The sequence below is a fragment of the Galleria mellonella genome, unplaced genomic scaffold (genome assembly GCF_026898425.1).
Source record: "Galleria mellonella isolate WM207_F2 unplaced genomic scaffold, CSIRO_AGI_GalMel_v1 utg38, whole genome shotgun sequence".
Classification (NCBI taxonomy): Eukaryota; Metazoa; Arthropoda; class Insecta; order Lepidoptera; family Pyralidae; genus Galleria; species Galleria mellonella.
In genome coordinates this window covers 448,528-467,190 of record NW_026442090.1, presented here as the reverse complement: position 1 = coordinate 467,190, position 18,663 = coordinate 448,528, and the positions used below count along the sequence as shown (strand labels likewise).

General features: G+C 34.0%; 1 protein-coding gene across 2 annotated transcripts in view; it reads right to left on the bottom strand.

Annotated features, from left to right (window-relative positions):
- The window catches only part of LOC113523072 (uncharacterized), a 126,981-nt gene that overhangs the window by 106,178 nt on the left and 2,140 nt on the right, over positions 1-18,663 (bottom strand). The window lies entirely within an intron of this gene.

Sequence of the window (18,663 nt, the reverse complement as noted above, 5' to 3'; positions counted from 1 at the left end):
GCCAGGAACCGTAAAATAAATATTTTGAACCCTTACGATAAGGTGCGGAATTCATCACATTTATAGAGCTGGCGTGAGCTCCGCATGACCGGTTTTTGAACCAATAACTTGCGTCTGTGACTGCACTTTATTTTATACCGGACTAAGGCAGCCAGCCATTTATCTACCTTCATTTAATGTCTACGTTAATTGATACAGAACCCACATTCCTGTTTTATTGGACATAAGCCCAAGCAAACGGACGATACCGAAGCAACTTTATAACTACGACAAAGCACTGGCCAGTTTAATTTTAGTAAATTAATGTACAATAATTAGGGGTACACGGAAAACGTTTTAGCCTGATACGAACGTGGTGTATATAATGTCATCAACAAATCATCATTCGTATCAGTAATAGACGGAGTCATCAGCAATGATGCGAGCACTAGTGATGTTTATGACTGGAGTAGATATATTTGTAACGATGACAAAAGCTTACAATCTAACAAAGTGTTGTAATTCCACACCGTTACATGTTTGTATCATTTTTTGATTTGTTGCATAATGTGCTTTATTCTGGTAGTGTTTTAGTTGAGTTTCGTATTGCGGATTTGGATCACGAAGGCGGTCGGCGTCTTTGACCGAGGTAGATAATATCTACATCAGCAGGTAGGCTTTTATTGCCGGTGCAGCGAGTCTGCCCCACCCGTGCTAAGGACCAAAAGTTTTGTTTCGTGTTATTTTTCACACGAGATATGAAAGCCGAGATATTGCACGATGACGTCATCGTTCTACTTTTAAAGAAAAAAAAAAGTAATAGACAAAACAGAAAATAAAACTGTTACAACTAACAAACAATGTTTGAAAGTATTCGTGTCCTTGCAAATAATCATTTATTGATGTGCTTTCTAAAACAAACTTATTTTCTGTTAGGTGCCCGCAATAAAACTGTCTCCAAATTTGTTTAAAGTTAGCTATATACAACTTCTGTCTATTTGTCTTCGTATTGCACTTATAATTTTAAATACTTCTTAAGACATCACGAAAGTACAAAGTGTCGATTTCAATAAATAAAATGGACTTCTAAAGAAAAAAGTTTTCTGTTTATCCTATTTTTTTTTTATTTACTTTTGTCACTATCATTTATGTAGGTATCCACTTGTACAAAGTTTAAACTTGATTAAAAAATTATAATCAAAATTATTTGAATACAACTTTATTTATTTAGACTGTTTGATATCTACTTTGCTGATTCAATGGCGCCTAACCTTTACAGGTTATGCTATCATTTCTTTCTAGGAAACATTACTCGATAACGATACCGACTTGAACGACTTTAAAACATCCACGCCTCTATTCATTAATTACTAATACAAGTTAGCAATTCATGAATAGAAATCATCCGATTAATCTCCAATTATCTGGAGCTTAACGAGCGTCGAGTTGCAAGCTGTGCGTATTATTTATGCCTTAAATGGTTCGGCGCGTAGAAAGGCGAGGTTCAACGTACGTGACCTGGCACCAGATCGAATGGAAAACCAGGGTTTTCAATCAACAGGCCGGCCGAGGCGGTGGCGCCGGCGAGATGAACCGAATTCCATGCGACACCATCCATTGTCATGCTAACCAAACAGCATGGTTATTCTGTTATTTTAACACGGCATAGCGCAACCGCGTTGTTATTAAACGAGTGTTTTGGATGATTAAATTATGTTTGTGTTTCTAGCGGTGCGGCGGCGCGGCGGCGCGACGCTCCGGGCGCTATTGTGTTGGATCGAGTTTTTATTTTATATGCAAGCGCATCGACATCTCGCCCACTCAAGTTTTTGGAATTCCATAGCTCCCTGCCCCGCGCTTTCGCCGCCGGGGGTCCACGTTCATTCATAACTTGGCCCGTTGCGAGCCTTCCACGTCTCGGGGCTAGCATTAGGTCTATTACACGTTTAGATGGTATCACATGTGGCCCAGCCGGAAATAGACATGAAAACAAAACAACTGAATTGTTTTTGTTACGTATTGTATTGATGTTATATTTTTTTCAAACCACCAACGTTGTTAAACACTATACCATGATCATAATACCATTAGGTGATAGATAGAGGTAGCTAGATATTTATATTCATTATCTAGACCTCTGCGTGGGAACCCAAAAATGTTGCTCGAGTCAAGACGCAAAAACTAGCAAAAAGTATCTCGATGGAATTTCAATATACCTATCTGACGGTGAATAACCTCTTGCATTTGCAGAAAAAAAAAACATTAAATGCCGTATATCAGCATATAGATTTCGAATTAGAAACTCGTTATCATATTTTACAAATTAAATATAAATTGCCTTAATGATCAAAGTTTAACTGGTGCCTGCAGATTAGTGTAGAAGGGTATTTGAAATCCACGGATTTTAGTTTAACAACAATAGATTTTCCCTAAGGAGCACAGTTGAAATATGAAGTTACTCGCACGGCTATTTACCACTTACTAAATAAATAGTTCTCTCGTCATAATATGTTTATAATATTTACAAATTATTATAGACACGGAAAACAAAGGATTTAATGTAACATATTATTTAGACATTTTTTTAATTTTCAGTAGTTAACACTCGTGATATCCGGCACGGAGGATCAAAATATTACAGTTTAAAAAAAGCTCTAAATTTTTCAGTGTTGCAAATTAATTAGTAATTTGGTCTCCCTATTATCTATTACCCATACTGACAAATTGTCTGAATATATGTAGTTTAATAGAAATTTCCTCATACAAGAATAGAAAAATTGGGGTTTTTTTATAAAAGAATTTTGTAACGATACACTCTATCTATCACTCTTTTTAGATATAACTATATTATTCTCTTGTCATTGGGGACATAGTTTCATATTATATAATATTTAGACTTTATTAAAGCTACTTAAAAAAGCAAAAAAGCAAATGAAAATTGGCAACTGTTACTTATAAACGTTACAGAATACACTGTAATGTTACCTGTCACGTTACATTTCTTGAGGAATATAGTATTATACCTCCATGCATTCAAAGAAGATGGATTATTTATTATGTTGTACATTCATACGGTTAAAGTAATGCCTAATCTACATTGAAGGACATCATGTTCCCTATTTATAAATTGGTGTTTCCTGAAACTTGATGGAGTAATGACACTTATGATCTGTCATTGTCAACTGGGTAGATTAGTGGTTTATTTGATAGTTTGACCGTTTCAGTTTTTTTTTTTTTAACTTTTGATTTTTTAACCAAGCTCTTCACACTGTTCACATGTTTATAATGGAGAATAAATTTGACATGTTAAATATTAAAATTATTATTATAAAATAAAAATTAATATATTTTACACAACTGCCAAAAAGGAGTGTACTTAATTCTATTATATATATATATATATATATATATATATATATATATATATATATATATTTTTTTTTTTTTTTTTTGTTGATCTATGGCCAATTGAAAACTTTTTCTTCGAGGGTACGAAACAAATTACATACAAATAAATAGAAAATCATCGGCGCACCCAATAATTGTTTAGATGTTTGCAATAGGTTTTATTACTCATTTGCACTATGTAGGTCATAGAATTACTAAGTAAATGGAGATATTTTATGGCTGCAATGTAATAAAATACAAACATATTCCATGTTGACTTTGCCTACCTACATACTATTGTTTGTGTTGATACATAACACAAACTACAAGGGGGAAAGGAATTGTTAGTAATCTAGAATTGTAAACCCATTACTAGCAATATACCCTAACCCAACCAAGATCGACCCCCACGCGGTTCTCCCTGCTAACTATCGTGGTTAATTTTTGATAAATTCGTCATAATGGGTCAACTGACCTGTTTCATCTTCACTTATCATCCGTCACTGGTGTCCCGCCAGCGTATACCGTTAGCACGGCCGGGGTAGCCATTCCATTATCATTCATTAAAAAAAAAAACAGATACTACAAATTGCATGGTTCAGCATGTAAAGAAATATATTCATAAAAACTAAAACTTTGTTTAAAATTATTTTATCTTTTACACTGTTTTGTCACTGTCTTTCAAATTAGGAATTTGGCAAAAAAAAAAAGAAATAATTGTTCAATAGCTAATAGCTTTTGAGTTGTTTGACGTTTTTATGAATAAGAGAGATACACTGTTCACTCCTGAAGCACTATATTTATTATTATATTATCCCTTATCCATTGCTGAACATAGGCCTCTAATAAAGAGCATTTTGCAAGTAGCTGCCACGCTTGGCAGACGTGCTGGCAACCGCAGTTAGACTGGTTTTAACAGGGACGCTGCAGCTCATTCCTTGACCATTAACTTTCCTTAATCATCTCTTACGACACCCAAGGGAAAAGAAGGGGCTGCTTATTCTAAGCCGGTACCACACGCCACCGAATATCTCTATGACTGAGATACTATGCATTGTCTATGACCGTAATATATCCCGGATTGGGTAAAATGAAAATTAACCTATATCCATCTCCATACAAAATACTACGATTGTTAAATGATTAAGGCACAAAAAGGTAGTAACTCAGTTTCACGTTTATAATATTACTGAGGATTAGTGGGATTATATTTATTTGTCGATAAAGAATAAATACACTTATCAATCGATAGAATGGGTGCCTTTATTCATAAGATAGGATCGGTTTTGAGGCGCCATTCTCTAACTTTGTAAGTAATTATTATTTTAGTTTAAGACAAAATAAATATAGGACAATATGATCCTTAATATGTATTGGATATAATACATATCATAGGATCATGTTGTCCCAATATACACTCAGGATGGAGTGGTCATATTTCGTGCTGCTATAAAAGAAAAAATGTTCAGAAGAAGTGATTATTCTAAATAAAGGATCAGTATAAATTAACACTCTTAAAGGTTTCAGTTTCTATGAATATTGGTATTCATAGAAACTGAAACCTTTTGAAAACCTATTTTAACTATTATACTGTTTTGTTACTTTCTTTCAAAATGAGAAATCAACACAAAAGAAAGAGACAATAGCTCAATAACTAAAGTAGGTTTATGAGAGATTTTATGTCTTTTGTAAATAAGAGGGTGTCTTTGTAATAAGTAGAACTACTTCACATTTAGTTCTCGAGTTTTATTATATTGCTAAATCTAAAATTATACTCCCATTTTAGACATTAATGACATAAGCATACATATGTTTTAGTTAGCGTAGGAATGATAAATATTGCTGTCTCGTTTTGTCTTATGTATGCGGTGGCGGTAACGTTTCTATCAATACATCCATTTCCCGTTTGTAAAGAGAAGCAGTATCAGTCTTACGGCTGTGTTGCTAAACTTAATAAGTTAAATTTAAAAGTCATTTATTTGGATTAAATATGTCTATCGTTATTCCTTAGGAGAACATATTTTGAAGTCCATTTTTAAGCCTAGGTTTTTTAATTGTAGGCCCATTAAATTAAATGTAGAAACTTTCAACGCCAGATTAAAATCCAAGAAGAAACACGAGGGGCATTGATTATTAGATTTGTTAGTAATGAAGACTTTTTTTTATACTACTTAGAATGGCAAACAAGCTGACGGCTCACCTGATGGAAAGTGGTAACCGTCGCCTATAGACATGAGCAGTACCATGGACATAACAGAGTATACTGTTTCGCCCATGATACCCCCCATGCGTTGCCCCTGAGGACTCAGGTGTTATTCCTCTGTACCCAGTAAATTCACGCCATATCCCATCCTTCAAACCGAAACACAGCCATGCAAATACAACTGCTTCACGGTTGAAACACGAATGGGACAGAGGTACCCAAGCAATCGACTTTTGTACAAAGTCTCCCTCTGGTATTTGCCCATTTACATGTCGATTAGCTGCACATGGTTCCGCATGGTTAATTTCTAGTGACGATGGACCAAATGATCTTTATACTCATAATTTCTAATGAATTCATCCTGGCGGATCAAATGATTATCATTTTCACCTATCATCCCTAACTAGTACCCACCAGTCTATACCGATAGCGCAGGGTTACCATTTTAGTTTCACCTATTAAACAATAACACCCGTACACGAGTACTACTCTTTTTTTTTTGTTGAAACAAAAATTTTGCGGGGTGATCGACCAGCCAGTCATTATAATTACAAGGCGATGCGCGCACTGCACACTCGCACTAAGTGTACCAGCGCACCGTCGCAGTTTATAGGCCGGCTATGCGCCGGCGCAGCACTCCAGCCCCCACCCCGCCGCCCCTCCCCGCCCACCTGCCGGGCTGACCGGACCGCATTCCACTCCCATGCGACTGAGTCCTGCAGCGCTGACTTCAGGATACAGCCTAAACGTCATTTTTTACTAATGACACAACGAACTGAAATTATGACTATCGTAAATATTGAAATGTGGGCGTTGGTATAATTAACACATTTTTAACCGACTTCAAAAAAGGGGTTTTTATGGTTGAAGACTGAATGGTAACTGCCTGCACTATCAGTATACGTATTGACGGATTTAAGATTATTTCCCAGGGGGGCTGACCCCTTTAAATATGGTGTATAGTGTATGTACTCTTAGATATGTATTTGTTCATAAATGAAAGCTTCATTGGTGGACACGAAATAATTCTGGAGGGGAGAAGGGATTGTTAGTACTGGGACTAACGGTCCAATTGCTAGCAGTATAGCATATCAGATCGACTTTCATGCGTTTCCTCCTTGAAACCATCTTGGTTAATTTTTTTATGAATTCGTACCTTACTATAGGCCAACTGATCTGCTTTTATCCTCACCCATCATCTCGCCCCGTTAATGTATACCGATAGCGCGGGCGGGGTTACCATTCTATTATCATTCAATAAAAAAAATCTGGATTGGAGATGGCCCACCCGGTCTTCCTTTATATATATATATATATATATATATACTTATGAGTAGAACTGATGAAGTACCAGTGAAGGATGACAGGTGAGGGTGAAGTGAAGTCATTTAGCCCATTATGCCAAACTCACCAGGAATTAACCATAATGGTTTCTGGGTTCAAGGAAATCAACCTGACAGCGAATATTGCTAGCAAATAAACCTGTTAGTTTCCATTACTTACGAGTATAATCCCTCCTTCTCCTTCCAAAGAGGAGGTACCAATTCGATATTTTTTTGTAGGTTGATATTCGTTATTGGTTTAATAAATATTCAAGATTTTGAAAATAATATAGTTTTATAAATATTTTCAACATATTGAATTCAATAGGTTAATTTCAAATTTAGAATTAATTACAAACAGTCAAATTAGTGGTAGTAAGTCAGTCCCTGCAACAGCGCCCGTTCACGAGTATGACGGAGTGGCAATTCTCGCAGTCAACCGTACGTTAGGGAGCTCGACGATTTAATCTCGTCACAAGTGAAATTTAATTCATCATTAAATTTATTTATAATTTTTATCTCATTAAACTTAATAATTAAAGAGCATAATGAGTGATAAAAAATAAAAATAATTAACAACATGTGATATTATTGTTGATAATACCATATATATGTAGATACACTTGGATTCTAATTAATATGTTAATGAATAACATATAACAATCAAGATCGGTTTTAATATACTTAATTGGAGGGAAAAGGATTGTTAGTAATGGAGACTGAGAATCCCATTGCTAGCAATATACCCAACCAGGTCGACCTCCTCGCGGTTCTCCCTGGAAACTATCATGGTTAATTCCTGATGTATTCATCATGATGGGCTAACTGGCCTGTTTTCATTCTCATCTATCACCCTTCACTGGTGCTCCGCCAGCGTATCCCGTTAGCGCAGGCAGGGTTACCATACCATTTTCACCCATCAAAAAACAAAAAACTTAATTATATATGTGAAGTTGTTTTGGCAGATATTTTGGCGCTTTAATAAAAAAAATGTACACGCCTACATACATCCTTTTCTGCATAGACACAAATTATAAGACAGGTGGCACAAGGCATATCAATCTCTACGAAAACAAGCTGTTAACTTTTGAATTTTTTTCACGAGGTTCGTAAAGAACCTTCTAGAAGTAACTTCTCATTTAAAACTTGTTAATTTTTTTATGACTAAGGTTTGAAATAAAGTTGGTTGCGCTCGTTATGTAAGATTTTATGCTAGGATGCATAAAACTCCTTGCATCCCTGAATTAAAACAGACTTGTCCTAGACGTTTCTAATAGTATCACAATTTTTTTTTCTTAAACTGCATAAATTATTTATGCATGCGACTTAAACATATATTTACTTATGTATGCGTCTTGAATCTAAACATACACATTTTAGAGAATTTAGCATAATTGCCGGACTAAATACGGACGGTTGATAGCAAATCTGTTCACGTTCGAATATCCAGGACTGAATATGGGATCTTATGGGTACGAATAACTAGTTAAATGAGCCGCTGTAACATTTAAGGGTACGATCATAACGGAGGTTCAATAAAACTAATCGTTTGAACACAACGGATACATTACTAAGCTATTATACCAATAGCTTAGACGAACCAAAAGTCATCACACTCGATTCACACGCCTATTGCTTATTCCATTAACTAAATCGGACGATGACGAATCGCTCACTAAATCGAGATTATAATCATTATACGGAGTCGCGGGCTCGCATTCTTAAAGAAGAATCCGTGAAGCGTCGGAATGCACAGAATCAATTTCAACTCGTTTTGTTTTCGCCACGTCATAAGTCCGATACCCGACTCGTTCGACCTGTCCGCTCCAGAACCGTGGGCATTCGATTTTCAAATTCGAATTTCGATTTGCTAATTAATGATTCATCTGTAAACCGTTAACTGGTTCGGCGGCGGGCACCGACATGTTATTAAGAGTATAAATATTATTAAATCTTGATAGACACGTTAATTGCGATTATTAAAACGTTGTTAATGTCCACTTTTGTTTTTTATACAAATAAGTATTAATGAGTTGACATTTTTATTAGATAACTTTGAATATTTCAATATAATAAATTGTTATACGAATATCATTTAAATACTTGTGCGAATAATTTTATGGCGTGAGCTAGGTCTATATATGTAGATAAGTTATGAGCAAAATCGACGGGCTATATTTAAGCCAGTCCGTTGTATTGTTCCAAACATAATTTATATAGAACACACGCCCTCTTTGTTACTAGAAGAAACTAACTACTACTTATAGTCGCGTAGAACCTTTCTTCCATCTCCATGGGAATTTCCAAAATGAATATAACTAAATATTTTATATTATACCTACAAGAAAAATAATTTGCAACTCAAAAATATCCCTAATTTGGGGAATTTTCAATTAAATTACTTGCAACACAGAAAGTTGGCGCGCTTTGTTAAAAAAAAATATATGTCAGCCAGAAGTAATTTGTAGATTCCAGACAAATTATCTTTTTGAAGACTAGGCAGCATGGTCTCCGACCTTAGCCTGTTCCAAACGGAACAAACGTACTAAAAAAAAAAAAAAAAGTAATTTGTAGTCGACTGAATTTTGGCTCGTTTTTTAAAACTCGATTTTCCATTTTAAGGTATATAATCTAATTTTTTTTTTATGTAAAGAATACAAGTATATTTGTATTTGTAGAGTTTGTATTCAGTTGTTATGTATCCGTCAATGACATTGTCGGGAATAACCGACCGACAAATACTACAACGCGAAGGAAGTGGCGTTCGTGTAATAGTTAATAAAACATTATCATCACTATGGGCTATGAATAATAATTATAATTGAAACGCGTTCATTTACACTACATATAGGCATTGACTCGTCAAGATAACTGCGTCTTCTGCCAATAACCGAGTGTGATAGCATTTGACTTCATAAGAATTCACTGCATCATCACCATTTATGAACTGAATGTAACTTTGCCTGTGTGTGTGAGTACACTCACAGATATGGATGTAAACAGATGTCGCTACTGTCTATGTATTTTGCATGTTAATTTTTAACCATAAATTAAGCAGAATTGAGAGAAACATCAATTGAAAATTCTTACTAAATAATTACATTAAGAAAATTTTAGACAACAGACGTAAGTAGCATTACAGATAAAGGATTTTGTGGTAGATGATAGGTGAGAATGAATGCAGGTCAGTTGGCCCACCATGATGAATTGGACAAGAGTTAACCATTGGTAGTTTCCAGGGGAAACCGCGTGGAGGTCAACCTGAGAGAGTATATTGCTAGCAATGGGGCTATTAGACCTTATTACTAACAATCCCTTACCCCCCTGTAACTATATGTATTTATATTTTGTAACTACGATATCTACATATTGGCCTAAAAACGGAAGTATTAACGGGCCTTCTTTATGTTAGCTAATTGTCAAATTAGCTAACTCTTTTTTATCAGTATTTTATATATTTACGCATAAAATGTATCTTGACGTATTATTTAATAAAATAACGTATTATTTAATAATATTTGGCCACAACAGAATATCAGTGTTTTGTTCTTTTTAGGGCAAAGCAAAAAGCTGAGTTGTGGCCATTTTGCATTACTGTGGCACACGCATGAAGAAAAAAAATTTTATTATGCATTCTGATTTTGTTTTTGGTTTTTTTTTTTAAATCTTTTGTACATGTATCGTTTTTTATCTTTTTTCACTTTGCTTTTGTATCTTTTGCTGTAAGTGATGCAAATAAATTATCTATGTATCTATCTATCTAAATAAAATGAGTGTTTACGCATTAAAAAGATGCAGAATTTATAAAACAAAATAAATATAGAAGTTATAAAAGAATCACTTATAACTATTTGTCACGTAAAATTGTATGAAAAAGTTGACCCGTTTATCTCGAAGCATTTGTATGGAGACACTATCTGTATAATATAAAAGTAAAGTATAGCATGTATCTAGGCTTTAGAAGTAAGTATTAACAATAGATGTTCCGTGATTCTATATTCCTGGAGTAAAAATAATTCTGTTTAATTAACATTTTGGCTAAAATAATAATACGGTAAATATTTGCAACATTTCAGGCTATGGCAAAACTTTGTAAAAGGCGACTCAAGTTGGGGACCGGTCCGGACCAGCGGCGACAGGTCGGCACCTGCCGCGCCGGTGGAATGCCCGCCAAGTAACCAGCCAGACTGGCTGGTATCCAGGTTAATATAGCAGATAAGGGAAATGTTTCAACCGTAAAGCAGTTGTGTTTGCATGGCTGTGTTTCGGTTTGAAGGGTGGGATTTGGCGTGAATTTACAGGGTACAGAGGAATAATATCTGAGTCCTCAGGAATGGCAACGCATGGGGGGTATCATGGGCGAAACAGTATACTCTGTTATTTTCACGGTACTGCCCTTGTCTATAGGCGACGGTTACCACTTTCCATCAGGTGGGCCGTTTAAGTGCCATTCTAAGTTGTATAAAAAATATTAATTTCATTACTGGGATCGAGTCTATGACACCCCTTCTTAGAGAAATCTACCTATGCATTAAGCTTACTTTTAATTTAATAGTTCCTCGAAATAACTATTTTATAGACTATAATGTACTAAATATAATTTTAACTTAAAAATTTTGTTTATATTGACGCAGCTCCTCTCTAAATCAAATCTCTTAAGCTATTTTTTTTAATTTGGTAGTTTTGGGAAATTACTCTTTTATGCACCGTCATGAATTAAATATATAATAATTTTGTCTTAAATTTATGAGAAATTTATCCCCGTATTCATAAAAACTTCAAACCTCACATAAACGTATTGAAATTGTTTGTTTCTCGTTGCTTTTACACAAAATTTCTAATTCGAAGGAAAGTAACAAAACAGTGTTAAAGAAGATTTGTGGGTTATACTTTTTATAAATTCATTACAAGGTTAGTTCTTATTGATTCTTCGAATAAATATTTCGCTATGATACAATATTTAAATTTTAATTTTAGAGACAGGTTTAGAGGAACCTCGGTGCCTCAGAATAGATTCCACCAGCAACAATAAAAGTAGAACAATGGGAACGATTTCCTTTGGTACAATGATTACAGTACATAATTAGATATACTAGGATCAGTTTTGAAGCGTCATTCGTTAAACTTATTTTTAAAATTGATTTTTTTATCACCGGCAACACTGAAGTACATACAATGGGGTAAATTTTCTCAACTTGACCCCATGGTATGCTATTCCTAAATATTTTTTTAATTTTATTAAATTTTTTATAGTTTTGTCAGGACCACAGAGAACTTTAAGTAAAATGAATTGCCTTGATTCTAATATAATTTTAGATTTTTTTTGAGTAAAAATGGAATGGCGACCTCGTCTTCTTTATTTCTCCGTTTACGATAGAATGATATGAGGTTAAAGGATCTATAAATTTAATTTAGCTAGTTGCGTTGGTACTTAAAATAATAACTAAGCTGTAATATCAATTGGACATTCTAACCTTAGAGGTAGTGACGCTACCGAATTGACCTTTATGTAGAAATACATATGGGTCAATTCAGTGAACTGCAACTACGACCTAAATAATATAGATGCCACAGCTGCACGTCCAATTTTAGTCCTAAATTAGACTCAATAAAGCCTAATTGATTCCAACTAAATATTGATCTCGAGTTCTTAGTGTTACGTCGACAAAAGTTTAGACAAATCACAAAAACAGCGTGTACATGTGGTACAAGCATTTCAAAAGAGTTTATTAAGAGGTGTTGGGAGATGTGTTAGCTTTTATAAAGACAGTAGATAGCAATTAGAAGAAGTATTAGCGTAAGTAATAGTTTGGTAGTCATGACACGATTATCAACGCTTGGATTTCCTTTTTTTTTAAAGGCTTTTACCTCCTTCAGGTATATTAGCCCTAACGTACTTTGAACTGATTTCTTTAAATAAAGCTTCATCTACTTTTCCTAGACACGGAAAGAGAAGAATTAATGGGCATCAATAATTTACAGAGATGTTCAAAAATTTCTGGTTTAGTTTCAACTAATATAGATTGAATAAGACCAACATAAACTAAGATATTTGCGGCGTTTATCCTTATAATATCTCTATACTATTATAAGAGCTTCACGTTCTAAGTGACGTCAAAAATAGAGAGGTTTTTTTTTTATACTATTTAGAATGGCAAACAAGCTGACGGCCCACCTGATGGAAAGTGGTAACCTTCGCCTATAGACATAAGCAGTACCATGGACATAACAGAGTATACTATTTTGCCCATAATACCTCCCATGCGTTGCCATTCCTGAGGACTCCGGTGTTATTCCTCTGTACCCAGTAAATTCACGCCAAGAGGTCAAGATATATAAAGAAGAACCGTTACTATGATGCATTTTGCTGGAGGACGTTTACTGAAAGATTTTTTCGATGACACCACTGAAGTAACTGACCGGATTTCTATTCTATAGAATTCTGGCAAAGATATAATTCTGTCCATAATGGAGTACGGAAAGTGGATATTGATGGTTTCTTGTGGGCGTTTCTATTATAAAGGCATTTAAATATAAATTTATGTTTATTCATTTGTCTGTCCAAGATACAAGTGTGTTTATTTGTTTATTAATTAACTCTTTATTGCACCGCTTATTGTGTTGTCGACTATCTCGTATCTTAGACAAGATATTTTTTACTGTCTTATCACTAGTGATATAATATCGATTTAAGAATGCAACAAACTCGCCAGAGGGGAAAACACCAGAGGGAGACTTTGTAAAAGTTGTTTGCTTTAACACCTCTGTCCCATTCGTGTTTCAACCGTGAAGCAGTTGTGTTTGCATGGCTGTGTTTCGGTTTGAAGGGTGGGATATGGCAGTGAATTTACAGGGTACAGAGGAATAACACCTGAGTCCTCAAGAATGGCAACGCATGGCGGGTATCATGAGCGAAACATACTCTGTTATGTTCATGGTACTGCTCATGTCTATAGGCGACGGTTATCTTTCCATTAGATGGGCCATTAGTTTGTTTGCTATTCTAAGTTGCATTAGAAAAAAAAAACATCTTTTGATTCTTAAAGCAAAAGAAATTTCATTTCGTAGATAAGATTTGTAGTCGGTAAAACTCAGTTCAATGATTGATGCGTTAGATTTTTTGTTTCTAGGTTAATCGTCGACTCAAGCTATAATTAGCTTAGCGGTTGACATGTCAACTTGAACAATAGATTCTATTTATACAGTTTCTATGTATTAATTGTTTACGTCATAAGTGACCTCGATATGCTTCGATAGCACAGGTATTTATTGGATGTACGGGGCGATTTTAACGATCCATAATCTATTCGTGCATGAGTTTCTTATTGATCTGTATTGTGTAGGTGTTTTATTTTATGTTATACGCATTCAATAGATTGATTGACGTCTTATTTATATATAAATAGTATGTTATTTAGGTACAAAATTGCCGTAAAGTTATCAAATATGTAGTGTAAGATTACAAATTAAACTTTATTTCGCATATGTTCTAGGACTTCTTTTTTTAGTTTTTATTTTTTTTTATATGACGTTACTAAGTAAATAATCTTTAGGTGCATTTCTTGATATACCTAAGTTTTTATTTAGTATACAATCTTTGCAAGTACATACTTGTTTTACTTTTAGGAATATAACAATACAGATAATAAATAACTAGGTATACTACAACAAAAAAAGGTTTTGTGTTACTTAATTATTAATACTAGTAATTTTATATTAATCTAATTACATTTACAACTTAAAAAGATCAATATTTTTTTATCTTTTATTTTTAAACTACAAATTTTGAAAAAAGAATTCATAATTTTTTTTAGTAAATACATCGCTATTTTTATTCGCGTTGATTTCCCCGTTTTCATACTTGAAAATGGCTAATGGCAACCCAAAAAGCCGAAGTCAATTAAAAAAAAAAGTTAAAAAAAAGGGATTATTTAATTACCTATCAATTTAAAAGTGCCTACATGCAGGCAAGGGTTCGCAAAAAAGCTTATTACCGACAACATCCTGTTGCCAAGGAATCCGAGGGCCTAATTACAGAATGAGAGGTTATGTATGGGACATACGTACATAAAAGCCCTACCCGCTGCTGATGGAGCGCCATTCAGCTAACTTGATTGAAAGGGTTTTGTGAAAGCCCGAATAATGACATTTCATACTCAGGTAGGTATGTATTAATTTGTCAAAGAGTTTTTATACGATAAAGGGCTAAGTGAAACGATCGTGAATAAAACTGATTCAAACTCAGGTTATGTATTTTTTATGCGTATTTGAAGTGCTCAGGTATTGCTAATATTTAAGAACCTTGCTGATGTGACGGTTAAACAGTGTCTTACTTTCTGATGGTTGCAAATTCGATTCCCGTTACACTACATTTATAATCTTTTTTTTTACATGAAACTTAGAATGGCAAACAAGCTGATGGTCCACCTGATGGAAATTGGTAACCGTCGCCCATAGACATGAGCAGTACCAATAATAATACAATTATTAATCACATCTGTTTGTATTGGTTTGGTTATTATGTATTTACAAAACAAGTACGTATATAAATAGGCCTATCAGTTGTCTGGCATTCATAATACGAGTACTGCTTAATTTAAAACTAGATGCCAATGTGTAACAACGGCATTATTTTAATTTCTTCAACTTACATATAGCTTTTATCGGTAAGGTCGCCCATTGTTTTTTTACTATGATCATTTCTTGTAATTGTTTATATCTATAAGTTAACTATTGTAATCTTTTGGAAGAAACAATACAGAGTATCTATCTATCTATCTACATTAATACAGATCTATAATAACTCAGAACAGATAACAGTAACACGTAAGCGGCACCTATTTTTTTTAATAATAATAACGATTCAAGGAATAACTTTTTAGAAAAAAATAGCAGCCCGTGACATCTACTATCATTGCTGTGTTGCCAGTAATTATCAACTTAATTCCCACGTTACACTGCTACAGAGTCAAACATTTTAGCACCTACACAACGGCACTATCACAGAATATTTCACAATGAAACGTGAAGTAATAAATTAGTAATCGTACCTAGGTTAATCAATAACAAAATTCCTGCTCTAGGTTGTCGACCTGCCCATGTTTACCCAACAGCAGCGGGCAATGTCAACCTGTCCACCCACTGCTCGATTCAGTACGCTATCCATAGAAAAGTGGGTGAAAGTTATTTCATTACGTATACATCATTTATAATCTAAAATATGCCCAATTAATTTATTTACAAATTCAGTATTCCTTTGACTGATTTTATCTTTACCTTGAATGATGGGGGAAGGGGGGAGGGGGAGGCGTTTATGCTGTGATACCAACTCAGATCAACCTCCACGCGAGAAATGCGTGGACACTATCTTTATTAATTCTTAATAAATTTGTCACGCTTGGCTAACTTAACTGTTTTCATCCTAACCTATAATCACTCACTGGTGTCCCGCCAGCGAGTATCGATAGTGAAGGCGGGTCAAACAGGCGAAGCCGCTAGCTCCACCTAGTACATAAAGAAACTATAGACATGTACTAATTTGATTTTTAGCTTATTAGTTTGAGATTAGCTCTCGCGTCGCCCTTATCGTGTACAACCCTATTACATGTTTCAGTGCTAAAGTGACATAAGTAAAGAATATAATATTTTTAAATAATTAATTTATAAAGTATTATTTTAATAATAATTATTGTTTATGTATTGTATGTTTTATTATTTATTGTATATGTAGTAATTATTAGTGTAAATTATCTGTAATGGTACCTAATTTGGAACTATATTTTCCGACGGAAAAAGTTTTAATTTACATTAAGATATATTTATATGTATTACCTGTACCAGGTCCTTTTTTAGACAACTAAAAGCAAAAATTATGTATGAAGTATTTTAATATGAATAAAAAATGACAAAATCTTGGTAAAAAAAAAACTGTTTTTATTACCTAATACCAAATAAGGCATACTATAATGTGACACTACATTCTTGATTTCATAAGTTTAAACTCCTGCTGCAACTTGTTATCTATCAGTGCAGTGACATGATAGATAGGTTAGTTTGAAATAATTCAAACAGGATATTCAATCTAGCGATAAGAATATCCATCCCTCCCGTTTTCTTCGGTTACAAGGTGGGGTAGTTTATGTCAGGATAATAGAGGTAACTGACCTCTAACAATTATTTACATAAATGACAAAGACGGATAATATTATTACATTATATTTATTTAAAAAATCTGTGTTTCAAAACTTCTCTATATTATTAAGAAAGTATATTTTCAAATATAAACTAGTAATATTATAAATATGAACGTTCGTGAAGATTATTGAATATCTTGAGAAACTTCGTTTACATACAAAAAAAATTTGTTATTCAAATACACTGAAATAACTAAATGGTCTCGACCATAGACACATAGTATAAATTACTTGTCAGTATTTTTTTTTATATGTAAAAATGGAAGATATCGGTATCGAAACTTAGACACAAATATATCACATCCTAGATTGACACACAATACAGTTTATATTCAAGTTCACATAGAAAGGTTGGATTATAGCTCTCACAATAAAAAGATCATAGTATGGAATCCTCAGAGTATGAGCTGAGGTATGACTGTAGTTTAGGGCAGGGGGGGGGGGTAGGACATTAAGGGGCAATGCCTTTACCTTAAAAGTCCCAATGCCCCAAGAAAATTAGGTAGATTTGCTTTTTCCAAGTCACTTAATTATGGCTTCTACCCTACCAAAAAGTTTTTTGCCTTACCTTAAACTTGGGTCTAGCTACAGCCCTGGTTACAGGAAAACTATCGAATTAAACTCTAAAACGCATTTGGACTAGACAGTCAAATGAATTGTCTATTATACTCCTTTCCGGTATTCTAACTGCCGCTTCATAATACCGACGATGTACATTAGAAGTCTGCAAATGCATAAAAGCCGGTAGTTGTCGCGACAACCTGCCGTTAGAAGTACCTGAGATCAAGTATTGCATGCTAATCAGTTCGCAAGTCTCGGCAGGACTTATAAATTTATTAGCCTTGTCCTTATTGAGAAATATGCTCACGGCTGTGATTAAGTACTTATTTTAATAGTTAACTTATCAACGATAAAATGTTATGTAGAAACCATTTACCTATTTTGTTTTTACATTTAAGAGTTTTTCTTAGACTAAAATTGTAATTCTGAACCTAACACAAAGCAAAAAGAGAAATTATCACTGATAGTTTTAGGTAGAGTTTTGTAAAATTCAATTCTAATAAGTACTCTCATTAGAATTGAATTTGGACGTTATCATCTTGCAATAGCTAAATTTTAAATGCAATATAGCCATTATCTCTTTAATGGTCATTTATCAAATGATATGTTTAAAAACCAAAAATATAAGAATAAGCTATAGTCTTCTGATAAAGTAAATTGGATTACATTTTACTATTTGATATTTTACATTGTCTTGGAATAGTTTACTAGGTAAGAATTAACATTTCCAACAGAGAATGTTTATGAAATCAATAAGTAATGACGTTATTATATTAAATAAAACTGTCAGTCAAATTAACTTAATACAGCATTCAAAGAGCTTTTCCATAAACGACTATTAATTCCTGCTTTAATGCTCCCATAAATCGGAATAACTGTCTGAAAACCATGTCGAATCGTGTTTGTACCTTCCGTGCAGCGGATACTTCGCCCACACTCTCGACACACCACTGCCTGCTTACTACTCGTAGTTGCGGCTCTAACTTCAAAGATGATTTTGACATTGACATCGCGACCA